Below are 20,911 nucleotides of genomic sequence, written 5' to 3'. Positions count from 1 at the left end.
TATGAAAACACATGCAATGTAATATGCAAATGAGGTAAGATTTTGAATGGTGATTCCTTTTGAATAAATAGTATATATAAAAATCATGTGGCAATAACATATGTGGCTCCGCTTTCAGTATTGAAATTTGTTTGAAACCAATGTAGCTTTTTTATTTTAACCAAATTGTCAACAAACATACAGATGGGAATACGATTTTATTCTATACTAGCAGAACCCGTAAACCGGTGTTGCCCGGTGGAAGCATGCCCCCCCCCCTCGCAAAAAAGTTTAAGTACAGCTGTTGTTGGTATTGCCCAACCCCCAACCTCCCCATGCTTTTGGAATAAATACCTCCAACCTCCTCATGGTAAGAACTACTTTCGAAAAGAACACCCCAACCTACTTCTGTTAAGAACGGTTTTCGGAATAGACACCCAATTTTGCGTGGGGAAGGGGGTCAAAATATTTGTGCCAAATTTTACCATGATAATCGCTGTCATGATACCCACACGCAAATACTTCTTCGGGTGTTGAGAACATGCTTCTTTTCCTACTAAGGAAAAAGGGGTTGGCTCTGCATTACAAGAATTCGAACCGTTTGTTTGCGGGTGGGTCCGTAGATCATAAAGAAGGTTCAATCATCAGGAGTCACTTAGATATTTTTTTAAAGGCTTTTCTATGGCTCAATTTTTTTGGAATATCTGTACTATTTGTTATTATTAGTAAAAAAAAGTGCAGAGCCAACCCTCTTTTTCCTTAGTAGGAACAAAAGCATGTTCTTATCTGATCCGAAGAAGGTCGCAGTTTGCAGCGACCGAAACGTCGTGCTAATAACATCCAAGATGAGAATAATGGTCGGATTAATCAACATAGCACAAGCATTCACATCTCATTTAAAAAATTCAGAATTTTCTATAAAACTAGCCTGGGTGCCCGGCGTTGCCCGGTCGTTTGAACGTGTGGGTTGAGCAAAAAAAAAATAAATAAAAATAAGTGGCAGTAGTTAGGCAGGCTCGAACCCGTACCGCAAAGGAGGAAAAGAACGTGAAAAAAAAACGTGAGGTCTTTGATGTTGCGTATATCCCCGAACCAAAAGTGAGGAAGGTTTGAATTAAGGCTAGTTAATCGAAAAGATGAGTTGACTTTCGAAAATATCGACGAAAAAGCGACTCCTTCCTGTAGAAAAGTGCCCAGTTGAGGGTGAAGGAATTAATGTTTTTAGCCAATTTTTCGATATTTGTCGTCCGATGAGTCGACCTTCAAAACGATACCGACCTCGTGAAAATCCGTCGCCTCAGTCGAAAGTATTAGGAAGACGTACATACATACATACATACATACATACATACATACATGCATGTAAACAGACAAGTGAGATTTATATTATTGATAATTTTATGCTTAAAAGGCAAATAGATTACAAATAACGCAGGTAAACCAAAATGATTTTTTCAAAAATAATTTCGCAACTGTATATTCTATGAATAATTTTTTGCTTATGCACGTAGGTTTCCCTCCACGGTATTTTTCATAAAAAATAGCCATAAAAATTAGATTTTTTAAAAACGATACATGCGGTTTAATAGCATCTTCGGTTCGAATCTCGTTTTACTTATTAAACCACGCGCATTTTATTTGGATGTATATAATATTTTTTTTTTTAAACAATATAAATAAACAGTATAATTATCTAGGATTTCATGGCGTAACAGTTAACGCGTCGGACTGTGGTATACATGATCCGCAGTTCGATTCCTAAACACAGTCAAACTACGCTGAAGAGAGGTAAATACCTCGAAACATGCATGTATGTAGATTACTGTTTTAAAAATAATATATATGTATATTTTTGGTTTACAGACATGAAACTTAATATATACATGTGAAAAATTATATTTGGGTATTACCCGGGGAAAATCAGTGCAAAAGTATGTAATTTAAAAAAAAAGTGGAACTTACAAGGAGAAGATAAAACGATGGCATTACGAATATGCATGCGTAACGTAATAGCTATTGGTTAGTGTTTTTATTTTTAGCATTGAAGCAGATATGTCTTCATAGGTCAGGCATTAACCTCAAATGAAACAATAAATCGTAAGCTTAACGTTTTGTGTTTCGATTCTCGATGGTGGCGCACGAATAATTTTTTTTTAACTTTTTAAATCCTTAATATCTATTGGGTCCAATATAATATAATAATAAATACGAAATCTGTATTAATAAAAATATAATATTTAAGCAAATTTTACGACCGGTCAATGCCGGGTGGTCTGCTTGTATATATATTAGTGTTGGGACGATTAATCGGATTCGGAATCGGGTATCGAAATCGGTATCGGAATCGGAAAAAATGATGCCTATTTTCCGATGCCCAAACTATTCTTTTAATTGTCTTTTTTTAATTTGATTTTGTTGAAAGCAAAATCTTCAACTTCTGGTAATAATGATAAAATAATAAATAATTATTGATTTTCAATCAGTAGTTAAGCTTAAATCGATAGATCATCCTTTACGAGTGTATTTTCATGTTTAGGAAAATACCTGCATATTTAACATGTGTTATTACGAAAATCTTGGGAATTAACAATTTTATAGTTACATAATTAGAGATTTACAGAGAATCGGAATCAGAATCGATAATTGTATCGGAATCGGGAATTTAGCACGGAATCGCTAATTGTATCGGAATCGGGAAAAACATTAAAATCGTTCCATTCCTAATATATATATATATATATGTATGTATATATATATATATATATATATATATATATATATATATATATATATGTTGTTTTTAAAACGATGAATACGGTTAATGGTGGATTCGTCTCGAAGCTCATTTTGTAGAAAGTCGCCCATAATTTGTTTGGATGTATATATTTATTATTTATTTATTATTTTTTAAAACAGTAATCTACGTATTCGCGTGTTTCAGCGGTTAAGACGCCGGACTGTGGTAAACATGGTCTGAAGTTCGATCCCCAAACAGTCGAGCTACGGTGATGAGAGCTAGTTAACTCGAAACACTGGTGTACGTAGATTACTGTTTAAAAAAATAATAAATAAATAAAAAAATATATATCTAAATACGTATTACTGTCTGTTTGTTTGTTCACAACTTTATAAATAAATATGAATGGTTCCTTACTTTACTCTTTCATTTATTTCTATATATAGTTTCATTCTTGAAAATTAGATACAATTAAGAGATCATGTCATTTGCATATGACATTAAGAAAAATCGATTGGATTAAATAGTGGTATCTTAATTAATGTTTCTAGCAAGAGAATTATTTTAAGTGTTCTATTTAAAATTGTTTTGTAATAAATTTTAAACAATAATTATATTGATAACATATTTAATTTATTTGGAATTATTATTCCAACATCGAACTTAAAAAAAAACTTTTAGAGTTATTTGTCCCTTAAAATCTTCCGAACATTTCATTTGTTTTTTATTATCTAAACAGAAATCAGTAAATTTTTACGATGCGACTCAGCATCGTTTACTAACTAAAAAATAAAGATCTACTGCCCCCCACCTCTGAATTTCACAATTTACACTTGTCTTTCTTTTTTCACGTCAATCTCATTGATTACAAACTTATATTTCTAATTAAAAAAACAGTAAATTTTTACGACGTGACCCAGCATCGTTAACTACTAAAAAAAATTAGGAACTAATTTTTGGGCCCTAATACGTTTAAACAGCCTTTATAAATAATAAGAAAGAAGAAATTTTGAAAAAAAAGAAAATTAACATTTTAAGTGGAGGATCACTTTTCTATATAAATTTAACGTAAAATCAGTACCCGCTGTTGGGCCACAAAGCGTTCAACGAGACATGTCATCTCTAGCATTTTTTCATATTTGGCGCTTGAGGGGGGGGGCAAAACATGATAAATACAGTTTTTTGTGGTGGTGGGGGGAATTACATTTGAAACATAAAATAATGATACATTTAATTATTTTTTATGACACCATTCTGTATTTTCACCTAACAATTTTATAAACAAAATGAACCCCAAAATATGACGAATTCAATTTTTTTTTATTTTGGAGGGGGGGGATTACATTACAAAATGATGAAAAATTTAATTAATTTTTTTTGGAATTAATTTTTGGTAGATTTTAATTTTTGGGGGTTCTACCTACTTGACTATTTTTTTTTTCTTTTTGCGATCGCATCGGCATTCGCTGCTATTTTTATTGATACAAAAGTTGTAATGATTTATTTTTAATTATTTAATTTTTTAGGGGGTCTTTAGAGTAATCAATATACGGATAATAGTTTCTTCTATTTGTATCCCTTCTGCCGAAATATCTGGTGGAGAGGGTATCAGGTACTTCTTTTGGGGGGGGGTTACATTTACATGTTTTTATCCGTCCTTTTATTTTTGGAATTGTTTTGAGGGTATCCATGTTGGCCATGATGAAAAAGATTAGTATAGCAGATGTGTTCCAAACGGAACTTCATGTCAACCCAGGCAACGCTGGGTACACATGCTAATATATATAAATAATTTGGAAATATAAATCAATGTCTTCTTTACGCTGTGGATGTGTTTGCGAAGTGAGTGCATTTGAACAGCGCTGGGATAGAAAAAACTTATCACACAAGTTTATCAAGGAAAATTCCTCAAGATTAACTTTATGTCGGGTAAAATCTATCAACGTAAAAAAGTGGCTGATTCGAAGAGAAACGAACGAGAAAAGTAGGAAAAAAAGTTGAAATTATTCTCGCGTCCGGGCGGCACCGACGGTTAGAAGAGATGTATATCTGACGATAGGAGATTTATTAGAAAGTTTTCAAGTCGTCTGCAAAAGCGAGAGAGAGAGAGAGAGAGAGAGAGAGAGAGAGAGAGAGAGAGAGAGAGAGAGAGAGAGAGAGAGAGAGAGTGGAATATAAAAAGAGAGAATGATCGAAAAGAGATAGAGAGTGAGAAAGAGCGATAGGAGGGCAGGAAGCTATAGAAAAAAGAGAAAGCAAGAAAAAGAGAGGAGAAAAGCGAGCGAGATAGGGTGAAATATAATGAGAGAGAGAACGATCGAAAAAGCGAATGAACAATGGGAAAAGATAAAGAGAGAGTAAGATAGCTAGAGACGAAGATAGAGAGAAGGTGGGGGGAGATCTGAAGAGAGAGAGAAAGAGCGAAAGAAGGAAGTAAAAAGAGATAATCTAATAGAGAGTATGAGAGAGAGAGCAACGGGAAATAAGATATAAAGAAACAGAGAGAGAGAGTGAGATAGATAGACAGATAGATAGATAGAGAGAGATAGAGAGAGAGAGAAAGAGAGAGAGAAAGAGAGAGAGAAACTAAGTGTGGGCGTACGAAAATGAAAGTTGCTGTTCTGTCTAATCTACAGAAAGAAAGGAACATAAATTCTATTGGCAACTAAAGAATGCGTCCATTCAGTCAACGATAAAAATGCTATTCCTATCTTACCCGGACTAAACGTCTCATATAAATCTATGGACGCATCTAAAACTCTCCATCAATCTTACGTCTAACGAACCTACGGACGAGTAGAGCCTTTGATAAAAAATGTGTTTAAGAGATTATATCGATATAACTGAAATTTATACAACATTAAATAGAGATTATACACACAAACAAATGCACACACACGTACATTAAAATAATTACAATATTATTTAATAATAATTAATAACCATGCGACATTTTTTAGAGTGATAGACAAATATACTTTTGATGCAAACATCAAGATCCTCGAGATAAGAATTATTTTCTGAATAGTAAACCACATTGACTTTTTATCACTATGCTGAATTTTAGAAACAATTGTAAATTGCTTTATTTGGTTTGAATATAAATTATTAATAAATGACATAATATTTTGTAAATAGCGAAACCAAGTAAAAACTGCCCACATAGCAGATCAGAGTACTTGCTTTAAGGAGACTTTTAGGTCTCAAAAGATGTGCATTGCGTGCTGTTGTTGTTCGAGCCGCTTCCCTTGTATTTGCCGTGCGAAGATCACATCGATGTTCCTCGGTAAGGTCCAAAACCAGACTTGGACTCTGTCAGGACATCTTCAGTGAGGAGGATAAGACGGTCTAAGAGAATCCGGACAAAAATTTTGCTGGCGATGCTTAGCAGTGATTTTCTTGGTAGTTGTTACAGTTCTCACAGTCTCCTTTTTAATTATTGTCACGACCGTTGCATCGCGGACGTCGCTAGTGGGGAGAGGTCTTTGTCTTTAAAATCTTCAATATAAGCATGAGACGGTGGATCATCTCTGGGCCACTGTGATGAGAAGCTCCGATGGGATGATATCGGGTTCTGGGGCTTTGCCGGGTCTCTAGTGCTTCAGGGCATTGTTTAAGTTCTGGATGGAGAGTGTTAGTACCATCGTGACGAACGGGATGCTGCGGATTCATTTGAAGAAGACCGTCTGGCGTGTTTATCTGGTCGTCGAGGAGGTTCACGATGTGATACCTCCCCCTTGCCAGAACACCTTTGCTGTCGGTGATGATTCACATCCTTTGGTCTATCCATTGATGAGCGTGCGGGACTAAAAATTTCCTTCGTTGCCGCAAAGTATCTGTGCATGTCTCGCTGGTCAGCGTGGCTTTGTATTTCTGTTGCTTTTCTCTTCCACCAGGCGTTCTGGGATTCTGGAAAGTCAGCTACGGTTTATTTAGGAATATATTTATTGGTAGCTGTAGTCTGCTTATCCAACGAGGTTTAGCTTCAATTGAAGAGGAGATGATCCTGTGACTTTTATCGAACCATACCTGTCTTTTCTTGTTTGAGTAACCAATGGTTTGCTTCGCGGCACTGGCTACGGCATCTCTGAGGGTGTATATTATTAGTTCGTTCATTTTGCCTTTTTATTGACCTATTTAATATATTAGTCTTTCATTTAATCATTGTAAGCCATTGCTGAACTCCTGATGAGATAACATCGTTGAAACCTTGTCACTCTCTGGATAGTATAGTTGAGTTAAGTGTAAAATATGAGTTTGTATTCATCGAATGGGGTCAGAGTTGATGCGTATACTGCTATCAGGTAAGCTATATGACTTGGTTTGGGTATAAATTATTAGGAAATTACAGATTTTTTTGTAAATAAATAAAAATTATATATATATATATAATTTTTATTTATTTATTTATTTTAATTTAATTTTATTTATTAATTTTATTTTATTTATTAATTTATTGTCGCCGTGAAAAGATTAACTTACGACTGGAGTCTGATTTTTGAGACGTGCGTCGTTAAGTTATAGAAACGATTTTAGTCAGACTATTTATTTTCAATTTCTTTTTTTTTTTTGAATTAACGCAGTAGCGTGGGCCAGTTGCGTCTGGTAGTATAAGTATATACACCAGTTGAGTTTGGCTGTGTAGGGTGGGCCAGTTGCGTCTGGCGATGTAGTGTGGGCCAGTTGTAATCAGCGAGAATTATATACGACGACAATGGAACGTAGCACGACGATCTTCGCGAGGCAGAATTGAAAGCACCCGCTCCAGAGGAAGGCCCACTTCTGCGAAGGAGTATCCGACAAAAACGACCGCCACTGGGATGTAATCTATGTGATCATGAGGCCAGGGAGGGGTGTAATGCCAGTGTGGAGAGACACGGGGTGTCCGCTGTGGAGAAGTGTATTCGAACTCGGAACCCGTCCGATACGAAAAATAAAAAGATACATAAAAATTTAGGCGCTAGGTGACGGTATAAAATTACATTTTTTTCAATAGGGAAGCAGTGACATTTTTTTTATCTCGTGCACGTGAGGTTGCTGTCAGTTGGGAAGAGAACGAAAAGAAAAAATCTTCTGATGCTTGAAGAAAAAAAATAAAACACGGATTGTTAAGAAGAATCCCGAATCCGATCCTTTTATTCTCGACTTTTCTCTGTTTTAAGAACAAGCAAACGTTTTGTCGAGCACGACACGATTCGTACGTCGACCGAATTCACGTGCCTAAACCAGGGATTAATCCTCGAAAAACTATAGACAATCTTTCAATTGCATGTGATGAATATTGCTTCTGTCACCAATTATATTTATAGAACATAGAAAATAAAATATATAATTCATGGGGTTCAGTTGTCTTGTTTGAAAATCAACAAGACGATAAACGTTCCGGGTTTTCTGTGCTAAAATAAATCCATGTCATAACAAAAGCGAGATATGACTGGTAAAAAATGATCTGCTGATTCCCAATGAAGGAGATTTGAAACGGGTATCTTATTAAGCAGCCATTTTTATCACCTGCCTTTTAGGCCCACCTGGATTACAAGACTGTTTTTAAATCAAATGATTTTGAAATGTGAACGACTCGTTATGATTAGGATTCGACAATAACTATTTCTCAATTGTTTATAAACCATAAGAACGGCACGCATAGATTTCAAGCCCAACTTCGTTAAGTCGCGATGTTATATTGTTGGTTCTCTGAACACGCCGCAACCTAATCATTATTAATTATTATTGTTATTATTAACAATAGTAATTATTATTATCATTATTTATTTATTTATTTACTTATTTTTATTATCATAATTATTATTATTATTATTATTATTATTATTATTATTATTATTATTATTATTTCCAGGTCTAGATATTTTGTCAGCTAAAATATGTATCGGGAATGTTAACATTGAAATTTTTGCATAAAATAAACAGTTAAGAATTTGAACTAACAATTATAATAAAAAAATGGGTTATGTTACAGTGATCGGGTAATCTGAATCTTTGGTGATACGGTTAAAGGAAAATAGTTTTATACATACACATAGGCAATTTATATATGCATATATATATATATATATGAATATATATATATATATATATATATATAATTAATAATCTATTACTCTGTAATTACATTGGGCTTCTTAAATAAGGACTGGTATATATTATACGGAAATAAAGTATATTTACACCCCCACACACACAGACACACACACAGACACACACACACATATATATAGATATAAGAACAAGTAGTTAATAAAACATGTTAAAACCACTTTAAAAAAGAGTTAAAAAAAAGATTTTTTTCTTAATTTAGCCTTGCCTCGACAGTCGAGATTTAAATTTCTTGCATTCCTTTTTTTACGCACATTTTATCTTTTTTTAATAATATTATTTGAATTTATTCCCGTTTCCTTGTACCCATTTGTGAATTATTCCACGGATTTCTGCCTTTTAGATTACTTTGGATCATCTTCCAATTACACGATTCCCTTGGATTTTACTTGTGCGAATGGAACTTTAACTAACTTTCTTGGATTCTGCATTTTTGGATTTTTCCGTCATTGGATATTTTACCCTTCATCAGATTATCCATTCACGTGAAATCAATTTTTCATTCACTCTATTCACTCTGCTTCATTTTTTGTTATCTTTGATTTATTTGTAATTTCATCAAATACTTTCGCAAGCAAAATCCGATACCGCATTTTGCTAATTCCTACCCTCTGATGAGAAGAAACATATTTCTTCGAAACTCCGCGGATTAAGGACTATCCAGTTATTTAGCGTTTCCTTTTTAAAATAAAATATGTTTTTAACTCTTTTTCAAAGTTTTTTTTTAACATGTTTTATCAACTGTTTGTTCTGATTATAAACTCTATCTCCTATTTCGTTTTATCGAGCTTTTACATCTGGTTGAGATTACTTTATAAATATTAATTCTTTAATATTTATTTATAATTTACTTAGGTTTTGCCATCTTGGATCATTTTGGTAAACTTAACCGCAATTCTTATTTCATTATATATATATATATATATATATATATATATATATATATATATATATATATATATATATAACTTTTGACTATCTGAGGATGCAAATGCTTGTGGAAACGATCACAATGGACTAAGTTAACACTTGAGGTCGTAATATATATATATATATATATATATATATACATATAAAGAGAGAGAGAGAGAGAGAGAGAGAGAGAGAGAGAGAGAGCAAACCGGAAATAATAGTTATATATATATATATATATATATATATATATATATATATATATAAGAAATTTATTACTGTGAGTTCAGAATGAGTTTACATATTGTTTCAACCACTGGTAAATAAATAAATAAATATATATATATATATATATATATATATATATATATATATATATATATATGTATCTCAAACACCACCGATTTGAACACAGCTCTCACGTGGTCAAATGTTCATGGAAAATGGCTACCATGTGATATCATCCTTCTTTTTACTATCACACGAAAATTTAATTTACAATAAGACAAACTAGTTCTGAAACGTTTTTTTAAAATGTTTTCAGTAACAACTGTAGAATTTGAGACATTTAAATTTTCACTTGTATCTATACGACCGTGTTTAATGTTAGCATACCATCCATTAACTGCTGTTTCCGTTTGCTTTATTTGGTTAACCAACATTGTGACTCGTGCTTATTTAAGGTTAGTACTCTAGAAAAATTAAATGGTTTATTTTATTTAGTGTCACCATTTATACGTTAGGTTAAGGACTTATTGAGTTGTTCGGCCTGATGAAGTAAATCCTCTAAACCGAGGCATTGCAGAAATATGTATGCACATATGTAGCCAAATAATATGGATAAATAAAGATACATCGTCAGGTGGTTAACTGTAACGGATAGGAATGCTGAGTCTCTAAACAGTATTTTCAGTAATTACTGCCTTCCATAGTTGTTGTCTGAAAACAACAACTAGGGAGATGAGGATAATAGTCCGAAAACAAATAAATAAATATACAAATTACTCATCTCAAACAATTGCAATAATAAAATAATATACCATTCAGTACAGATCCAACGATGAATGACCACATAAGAACGAAAAACTTGGATTTAAATGACCAAAAAGTCAAATTTTGATCGCACTTCTTTGCCCGTGGCGCAACGGATAGGGCGTTGAATCTCTACGGTTTCAGGTGAGCATTATCTGAAAATAGCGGGTTCAATCATACCCAAAGCCGGCCAGGCGATTAGTTGGCAAAAAACGTGGTGAAACAACAACTATGGAAGGATAAGGTTAAGAGACTTAGCATTTCTATTCCGTCGCGGTTAACCACCTGATGAAGGACGGAGGAACAGTCGGCCGAAACCTTATGAAACAACAACAATGAAGATGAGGATAAAAGTCCGTAAATAAATAAATAAATAAATAAATGACTAATTTCAAAAGATTCCAATAATAAAATAATACTACAGCAGTATTTTAAAACTTTTATTGAAAAAATCAATCGAGGTGACTTGATTATATAGTACAGCTAACAATGTAATCTCCTTCATCCTTAATCATTTCCTCAATACAGGTCTGGTACTAGGAGCATGCCTTTTCCACAAGCGCCGGCGAGAGCTCGACGAATACTCGGCGAATGGTGGATATGAAGCTGGCTTTAGTGTTGTCGAAGAGTATGTTAGTGATGTTCTCGGCGTATGACCAAACGAAGTAGTTCAGCGGGTTCAGGTTGAGGAAGAAGAGGGGCCAGTAAGGGAAGGGTATAAAGTTGTAGCACTCCTGAAGCCAAGCCTGGGTTTCTTTGGACTTGTTGGCCGCGCCGAATACTGTTGCCATGTTAAGAGTCTGCCATCTGATTGCACCAGGGGATCACCCACACTCTTCAGCACATCCAGAGACACTTTGATGTTGACTTTCAAGACAGCTTCGAAGATGTGAGGTGGCATGATGTGTCAGTCATTTGAAACCACACCAAACATCATAATCATAGACAGAAACTTTATTTTACACTCTGGTTACGTCTCTGTTATCTGGATTTGCATTTTGAGGGGATTGGCAATGGTCCTATTTTCATAATTTTGTCGGTAGAAAGCTTAAGTTGTACGGCGGCGCATCTCCAATCTCACTCATTGAACATTGTTTCACTCATAGACATGATAGAAGGCTCCTATCCATCTTGGGATTTGTATACAACTGGCCAACTTGTAGAAAGTCTACAAAAAACCAAAAAACAAATAAAAAACCTGTTTTCATCAAACGAAAAAAAAAACATGTCGTTTTATCGTTTCACTTTATAAATAGACGATGGTTTAAAATCTAGTTTAATTGTGAAAAGTATCCTGTCCGAGGACGCTGCTTCTCTAATGGAATTGCAATAAAAACATGTATATACATAGGTAGATTATATTATTGTATAATTACATATACTAATAAATAAATAAATGTATACACTTATATATATATATATATATGCTTATTTATAGATATATTTATTTACACACACACACACACATATATATATATATACATACATATATATATATAACACAGGCTCCTTCAGTCTTTGACAGACTATGGATACCCAGAAGGGGTGCCTGCGCGTGAAAGTTTTGTGGCAGGAGGTGTGCAATCTTCAACCACACATCTCCTTATTCGACATTGTTAAATACCAGTGGCAGCTGAAGTGTATGTACAAGACGACTGAAACAAATACCGAGATAAGCGGAGAGCACATACAGCGCCTAGAATTCCCAAATGGTCACTCATCTGGTACTAATCACGCTCAACGTTGCTTAACTTCGGTGATCTGATGAGAACCGGTGTGTTCACGAGATTATGCCGCATATAATATTATATATATATATATATATATATATATATATATATATGTATATATATATGCATATATATACATATATATATATATATATATATATATATTTATTTATAGATATATATATATATTTATATATATATATATGTATATTTATATATATATTTATATATATATGTATATTTATATATATATATATATTTATTTATATATATATATATATATATAATATATATACATATATTTGTATATATATATATATATATATATATATATATATATATATATATATATATGTATATGACGTATAGTTTTTGTTTCCTAGATGTAAATCCACTAAAACTCTCGTGGTTATCAAAAAAGTGTCCTATGAATGAACAAAGAATATTTGTCTTATGTGTATTTATATAGAAAATTATTGGCTTCATATAAGCATACATGCTTTTGTAGTGCCTATTCTTAAGAGAGCTTCCTTTGCCTGGTCAAAACATCACTTCCAAACATTTATTTCATATAAAAGTATTTTATCTACTTTTTATAGATAGAAGAGGGAAAACAACTAGCAATTTAAACGGGGGAGTGAGTTTAAGTAGTGTGAGAAATTGGGCAAATAATTAATGAAAAAAGTAGTGAAATAAGGGAGATAGACAGTTTCTATAGATTGATCAGTTTTTATGTAGGATATATATATATATATATATATATATATATATATAATATATTGAATTCTTATCTTATTTTCAGACAAATAACCGTAAACAGAAATGTTATAGTTGTTGTACTTAATATTCTCAAAGCTATTTTCTCTAGCCGTGACCAACTTTAGTTAAAAAGCGTTAATGGCGCCAGAGCACTTGGCGTTATCAATTACCATATCAGTGGTCAAACATATCTATACTTATTTTTATTGTTATTTTTGTTAAGGGTAACACAATGTGATAACGTGCACATGCAATATAACGCACATAACTACACACATCCAACAATACAATTTAAAAGCGTATTCACAATTATATAACATGCACATTATATAAATCCTCATAACTTAATAAGGATACACATATATACGATTCGAGAACGCACATATACGGACATACACATGCACATACATGCAAAAAATAGACACACGCGCACACACACATATATATATTTAAATTCACCATAAATAAATAAATATATATATATATATACATGTAGAAAAATAAAAAGAAACAAACTGTATTATGTGTTCATCAATGTTTCGTCTTTATTTCGAGACTTCCTCTGGATGAAATAAAGACGAAACGTTGATGAACACATAATACAGTTTGTTCCTTTTTATTTCTCTATTTTGTCGGAATACTATTTCCATATTCCTAATCATATATAGATGTGTAACCTTTCTTAGCGAAATGTTTATACACGCACATCCACAAACATACACATGCACGCATACGCACGTATACACGCTTACGTATCTGTGTAAATATATATATATATATATATATATATATATATATATATATATATATATATATATATATATATATATGATTAGTTTTTTTTTTTGGAAAAAGAATTCCAGCAGAGTGCTCAATTAAAAGGAAAATCCAAAATGTAAGAGCGTATTTATATTTTGCGTACAGAAAGTTGTTAGTTGAGACAGATCATTGGTACCGTCGGTTTCAAGCCCGATAATAAGGCCCGTTTAAGGTATCCTTATCAAGCTCTCTTCAGCCAATATTCGTCTATTTTATAACCGGAAGTGTGAAGTATATATATCTCGCGAGTTTACGTTTAAATCTCGTTTTGTTAAATCCCCCCCTTTTTTATCGGATGATGTAATACCTAATTTTAAACCTTGAATTATTTAAATTTAAGATCTAATTTCGAAAAAAAAGTTCCTTATATAAATCGATTTTAATTTGAACCCAAATTAATTTAAAAATCTCTTTTCTTATGTATAAAAAAACCTTAAAATATATATTGGTATCGGTTAAAAACTTAATATATTGGTATCGGTTAAAAACTTAAAAATTCGTTTAATTATATCGAATTACATTTAAAAATTTCCAATATATATATATATATATATATATATATATATATATATATATATATATATATATATATATATATATATATATATAAAATATATATTGTATCGATTGGTTTCCTATATGTAAATCCAAAAAAACTCTCGTGATTATTAAAGAGTGCTCAATATAGGAAAGAACTGATATATAGTCGGTTTATTATACAAACATCATTAGTTACATATGTGCATACATGTTTCAGTGGCGCCCCAATTAAAGGATAACATTTCATCAGACCAACAAAGAATTAAAAATGACACGGATGTCAAGACCACACTGTTTATAAGATATTTGTGTGCGATCTACATTCCAGGGAAAATTGGGGTGTATGCTTTGTGAATGGAAGCAGTAGAGTTTCGTTCGGAAGTGTGGTGGTAGGAAGGGGTATGTTGTTTCCCACGTTTAAACCGTCATTAGTAGAGGGGTGTTATGTGATTCTTTTAGCTTGTTGGTTATTGATTGCCCTTGATTTAAAATGTCGCAAAAAAAACAAACAAACAAAACAACCATAAAAACAACCTAAGAATATGAAACTTAATATACAGAGTATTCGAACTTATGCGAAACTTTATATTTGAGCTTTAGCGGAGGGAAGTAGTTGCAAAAATGTTAAAATTTTAAATAAATATGGAATCCGCCAGGTGATGATCGAACGACAAAATTACAAATATGTATGCGTAACGTAATAGCTATGATTTAATGATTTAATTTTTAGCCTTGCAACGAACGTGTCTTAATAGCCCAGGAATTAACGTCAAAGGAAACGTTTTGATTTCGATTCCTGGTGGTGGCGCAGCAGTCATTTTTTTAAAAAACTTTTTAAAATCATTCCGATATATTGGGTCTAATATAATATAATAAAAAATACGAAATCGGCATTAATCAAAATATCATATTAAGCGTATTTTACGACTGGGAAATGGCGGGCAATGCCGAGCGGCCTGCTGGTCTATATATACATTTGTATTAGTAATACGCATAAATATTATATTTCAATTGATGTAGATTTGGTATTTATTAAAGGGCCAATTATCTATCGATTATTATGTTGCACCCAAAGATATAGTAATGACTTAAAACGTAAAAGATACCGAAACGAAAACATTCAGCTCTGCAGCCTTATTCGTTAACGTCTAATAAAACCAATGCACATATCAAAAAAAAAAAAAAAAAACTACTGTTAAAGATATAAATTTATATTGATTCTAGCGTAGAAAGAACACGTTTACTCGACGTTTGTTAAGTTCAAAGTTTTGAAAATTTTGATTACTCAGCAGTTATATTTACTTTACCTTTCACCGGACTATCCATTCACGTGTAATCACTTTTCCTTCACCATATTCCCTATGCTTCACTTTTTTTTATCAAATAAGAACTTTGACTTACTTACAGTTTCATCAAATACTTTTGCATGCAAAATCCGATCCCACATTTTGCTAATTCCTACCCTCTGATGAGAAGGAAAATATTTCTTCGAAACTTCGCGGATTAAGGACTATCCACTTATTTAGTGTTTCCTTTTTAAATTAAATATGTTTTAACTCTTTTTCAAAGTGTTTTTTAACATGTTTTATTAACTATTTGCTTATATATATATATATATATATATATATATATATATATATATACATATTATTATTATTATTATTATTATTAATGCTATTATTATTTAAGGGTAAACAGTTACATATGGTCGCTACAAATAGCCATCTGTTTCAGTCAAAGAGACTTCCTCAGGCGACCTGGACCCTCTCGACGCAAAAAGAAGAAGAAGAAAAAAAGAGTGTTTTTTCCTTTTTTTTTTGGCATCCAGAGGTTTTAGGTCCCCCGAGGAAGTCTCTTTGACTGAAACAGATGGCTAGTTGTAGCGACCATATGTAACTATTTACCCTCAAATAATAAAAAATATTTTGCTGTTTTTATTAAGCACTATTTAACAACCTTGTTGTCTTAATTAGTCCCGACTTTTGAACACCTCTAACCTTGATATATATATATATATATATATATATATATATATATATATATATATGTGTGTGTGTGTGTGTGTGTGTATGCGTGTGGACAAAAGTTTATTCAGTTATATTTTACCTTTTATTTATGCCAATCCTTTAATTTCTGAACTTAATGTCATTACAGAGCATATAACGAATAAATGACAAACGTCTATATTCCAAATTTCAAGATGTTGGCCATCTTACCATTAGATTCTTCGTCCTTCCTTCGACGGATATTGTCCTTACCACCAATGTCTAACCTAAATAACTTGCTTTTGTCGATAAATGTCACTTTCTAACAATATGAAGAGTCATAATCATTGCATCTGACGACGATGCTTTCTGTTCTTTCGCAGAAATCATTGGCTTGCGTCGTGCAACACAGTCTCGTAAATTAAATTCCTTCAATTTGTTCTTAACTACAGAAATAGATTCTGTTTCTGATGCTGCGGATCTTAATAGCATTGTCTTCACTGTAGGAAGTAAGTCTAGGACGACCAGATTTAGGGGAATCAGGAGCACTGCCGGTGTTTTGGTGCTTTTGCACAGTCATTCGTAGCGTTTTCTCATCACGTTTCAATCTGCGGCTGATTTCTCGATTGGCTAAACCAAAAAACGTGGATATAATGAGCTCCTGACGATCACTGATAGATGGACTAAATGTTACGTTGTATAACCTGGAACAATAGCAATTACGATTAGATATGATTTGTTGCCTAAACATGTGAATATTTAAAGCTGGTTTTAAGCTCATTTGTTTGCTGCAGAGTTTTTACCAGTTTTCTCGATTTGAAGTTAATTATTTGAATTGGCATGAACACGAAAATACTTCAGTTGAAAGTCAAATACGAACAAGTAAAATTATAAAGGAATGAAAAGCGAATCAAATGAGTTATACGTTGTTTAAACAGTTACATTCAATTTAGCTTAAATGTACGGGTTTTAAAGAAATGACAAATGTGGACTTTCTTTTTTGCGCCACTGCATGCATATATATATATATATATATATATATATATATATATATATATATATATATATATATGCATATATATGTATATATTTAGATTTAGTGTTTCCTTTTCAAATTAAATATGTTTTTAACTCTTTTTCAAAGTGTTCTTGTACATGTTTTATTAACTACTTGCTCTTATATATATATATATATATATATATATATATAAAGAGAGAGAGAGAGAGAAAGAAAGAGAGAGGGAGAGAGTTATGTCTGTCTGTCTATTCGCACTTAGAGTATCATATCGGTTTTATACAATATAGTATAATCAGCTTAATTTCTAATACAGTTATATTCCTATAACATTTCATCTAACATTGGGCAATTTTTGATAACTATACTTGAAACCCGATTTTCTAAAGTTTAATTTAGCCTATGCATCCATATTTTATAATGACAGTGTTCATGTATTTATATTGAGAGGTGTCGTGTGTGTGCGCGTATATGTGTGTACGCAATACGTACACATCCATGTATATTGTCAATATTAGATTCAGTTGTTGCAATAGACGAGTTTTTGTGTATCGGCGATCATCTCATAATTCCGCTGATAGAGGAAACCCGATGAATATCGGAATGATTTTGATGCGAACTTCAAAGACTTCTGCCCACAATCTAATATTGTAGCCAACATGCACGAGATGAAAGACAAGCAGATAAGGCGAAAACTCAGACCCCAGGCATCAATTGCGGATTAAAACAAAAAATAAAGATAGACATATCTATCCGTCTACGCATTTATGTATCTATGCATATATATATGTACGTATGCATATATATATATATATATATATATATATATATATATATATATATATATATATATATATGGCCATTTATCTAAAGGAATATTTAACATATATGGAATGCGTAGATACAAAGCTTATATTAATGGTGATTTGGAGTATAAAACTTGATAAATCGATTTTGCTGTTGAGGGCAGTTTATTTTATTATTTCAATTACAGTTCTTATTCTTCTAAGCTTTATTGTCCGAACTAGTATTCGCAAAGTAAATAATATATGTATATACTAGCATGGGTACCCAGCGTTGCCCGGATCGACATGAAGTTATGTTTGGGACACACCTTCTATACTAAGGATATTAATCATTTTCATCATGGGCAACGTCGATACCTTCACAACAATTTAAAAAAAATAGAACGGATAAAAACATGCAAATGTAATCGCTGAAAAAGTGAAGTACGTGATACCCTCACCGTCAGATATTTCGGCAGAAGGGATACAAAGAGCAGAAGCTCTTCTTCAGATACTGAGTACTTTTTATTGCCCATGCGCTGTACCCCCCTCCAAAAGAAAATAAAATGAAAAAATCAATGAATCAAACTTTTGTTTCAATAAAAATTGCACCGAGCGATCATCCCCCCCCAAAAAAAAATCAGTCACACACAGGCTTGAAACTGAAACGCGAAAGAAGGGAAAAGGTAATTTGCAAAACGTTTTTACCCACGGTACTACGCCGATTAATGACTGTGGAGCTGGAAAAATATTTATAAAAATCAATATGTACGTGACTTTTAAGTCAAGTTTAAGAAAAAAATTGAATTTCTTTCACTGGCTAAAACGCACACAAACGAAATCCTTTAAGTTTATTCGTTAGTGTTCTTTTCTTTGAATATTTAAAAAAAAAATAAGCAACACATTTTTCTGTCTACACGGAATTATATTTTCACGCTTGAATCTTACTAAATTATTTAGTGAAGAGTTTTTGCTATTTTTATGTTTCGAAGTTATTAGGGGAAATAACTACGTTTTAAAAAAATCGATGTCGGAAATAATAATTCCAAATAAAATAAATGAAATATATTATCAATATAAGTGTTATTTAACGTTGATTAAATAACAACCTTTAATAGAACATTTAAAACAATGCTCTCGCCAGAAACATAAACTAACATACAGCTATTTAGTGAAATCGATTTTCCTTAATGTAATATGCAAATGAGGTGAACTTTTAATTGTATATTTTGCAACATTCATACTACATAAAGAAATAAATGAAATAATAACGTAATGGATCTTTTTTAATATATTAATCAAATTGTGAACAAACAAACAAAAATACGAATTTATATATATATATATATATATATATATATATATATAATAAGGACTATCCACTTATCTTGTGCTTCCTTTTTTAAAATTAAATATGTTTTTAACTCTTTTTCAAGATGTCTTTTAACATGTTTTATTAATCGTTTGTTTCATATATATATATATATATATATATATATATATATATATATATATATATATATATATTCCAGTTTTAACAGCTAGTTATTAAATTTCCATGTTTAAACTTAATCATATTTCTTTTCATGCTCGGATTTTTCTATTGTAATTCATGGTTTTACCAGGTTTTCAGTAAATTCACTTGTTCTTTGTTTAATTTCAGTCTTATTGTTTTGCCCCCATGAACATAACATACACATATGCAATAACAATGTACAGCACTCGTCTGCTTTCAATAAATTCCCCAATTATCTCCCTTTCATTCTTTCACTCTGTCTGTTTAACTTGTTACTTCTCTTTTCGCGAGAGAGATGAATTGGTAGCAGAAGTAGTCACTGAAGCAATGTGGTTGCTATGGAAACCAATCATAAAAAAACGTCGCTCACCTCCTTACGTTTTTGTACACCGGAAAATTCATCATAGCTTTTGTTTTACTGAACGAAAATCGATTTTTTTCACAATATAGCTGAGAAGGTGATAGATAAACTGTAATAACCGTGTAAATTTGGTCGAAAAATGAGTGAGCGGTGAAGATTTAAAGCAGTTCTAAATGACTAAAACTGCCACTTAACCATATATTCAAACACTATCATGTTTGAATGTCACACACACACACACATACATATATATATTATAGAAAGTAATAGATCAGAGTCTAAAAAAGCAAGCCTTAATTAAATATATTTAAAGGTGCTGTGCTCGAAGTATTGCATATATATGATACACTCAATAAGTGTAATCATCTATAGCTATATTAATAGAAAAGGTGAAAGATTAATAATTGTGAAATTATTAATCAAGTTTTCATAGGGTGAAACCATAAAAAATGCTAATTAAAATTTGATGTCTTTTCCAATCTTACCCACCCCCCATTTATGCTAATGAGGAGACGATATCCAGAAATACCTTACTTTATTTCTCGATGGTTTTATTTATTCGAATGAATAAAGGGATATCGTTTCCGAAACGATCGTACATATAAACTTGATTTTGTTATGTTTCCC

The 20,911-nt window shown here is 32.0% G+C and overlaps 1 pseudogene; it reads right to left on the bottom strand.

Annotated features, from left to right (window-relative positions):
* Positions 1-12,458: 12,458 nt before the first annotated feature.
* LOC145285100 (5S ribosomal RNA) lies at positions 12,459-12,575 on the bottom strand (annotated as a pseudogene).
* Between the last annotated feature and the right edge of the window lie 8,336 nt (positions 12,576-20,911).

This window comes from Euprymna scolopes, chromosome 9 (assembly GCF_053919585.1).
Source record: "Euprymna scolopes isolate OS-2025 chromosome 9, ASM5391958v1, whole genome shotgun sequence".
In the NCBI taxonomy this organism is placed as follows: Eukaryota; Metazoa; Mollusca; class Cephalopoda; order Sepiida; family Sepiolidae; genus Euprymna; species Euprymna scolopes.
The sequence above is the reverse complement of the archived record's forward strand: the minus strand, read 5'-3'. Positions and strand labels throughout refer to the sequence as shown.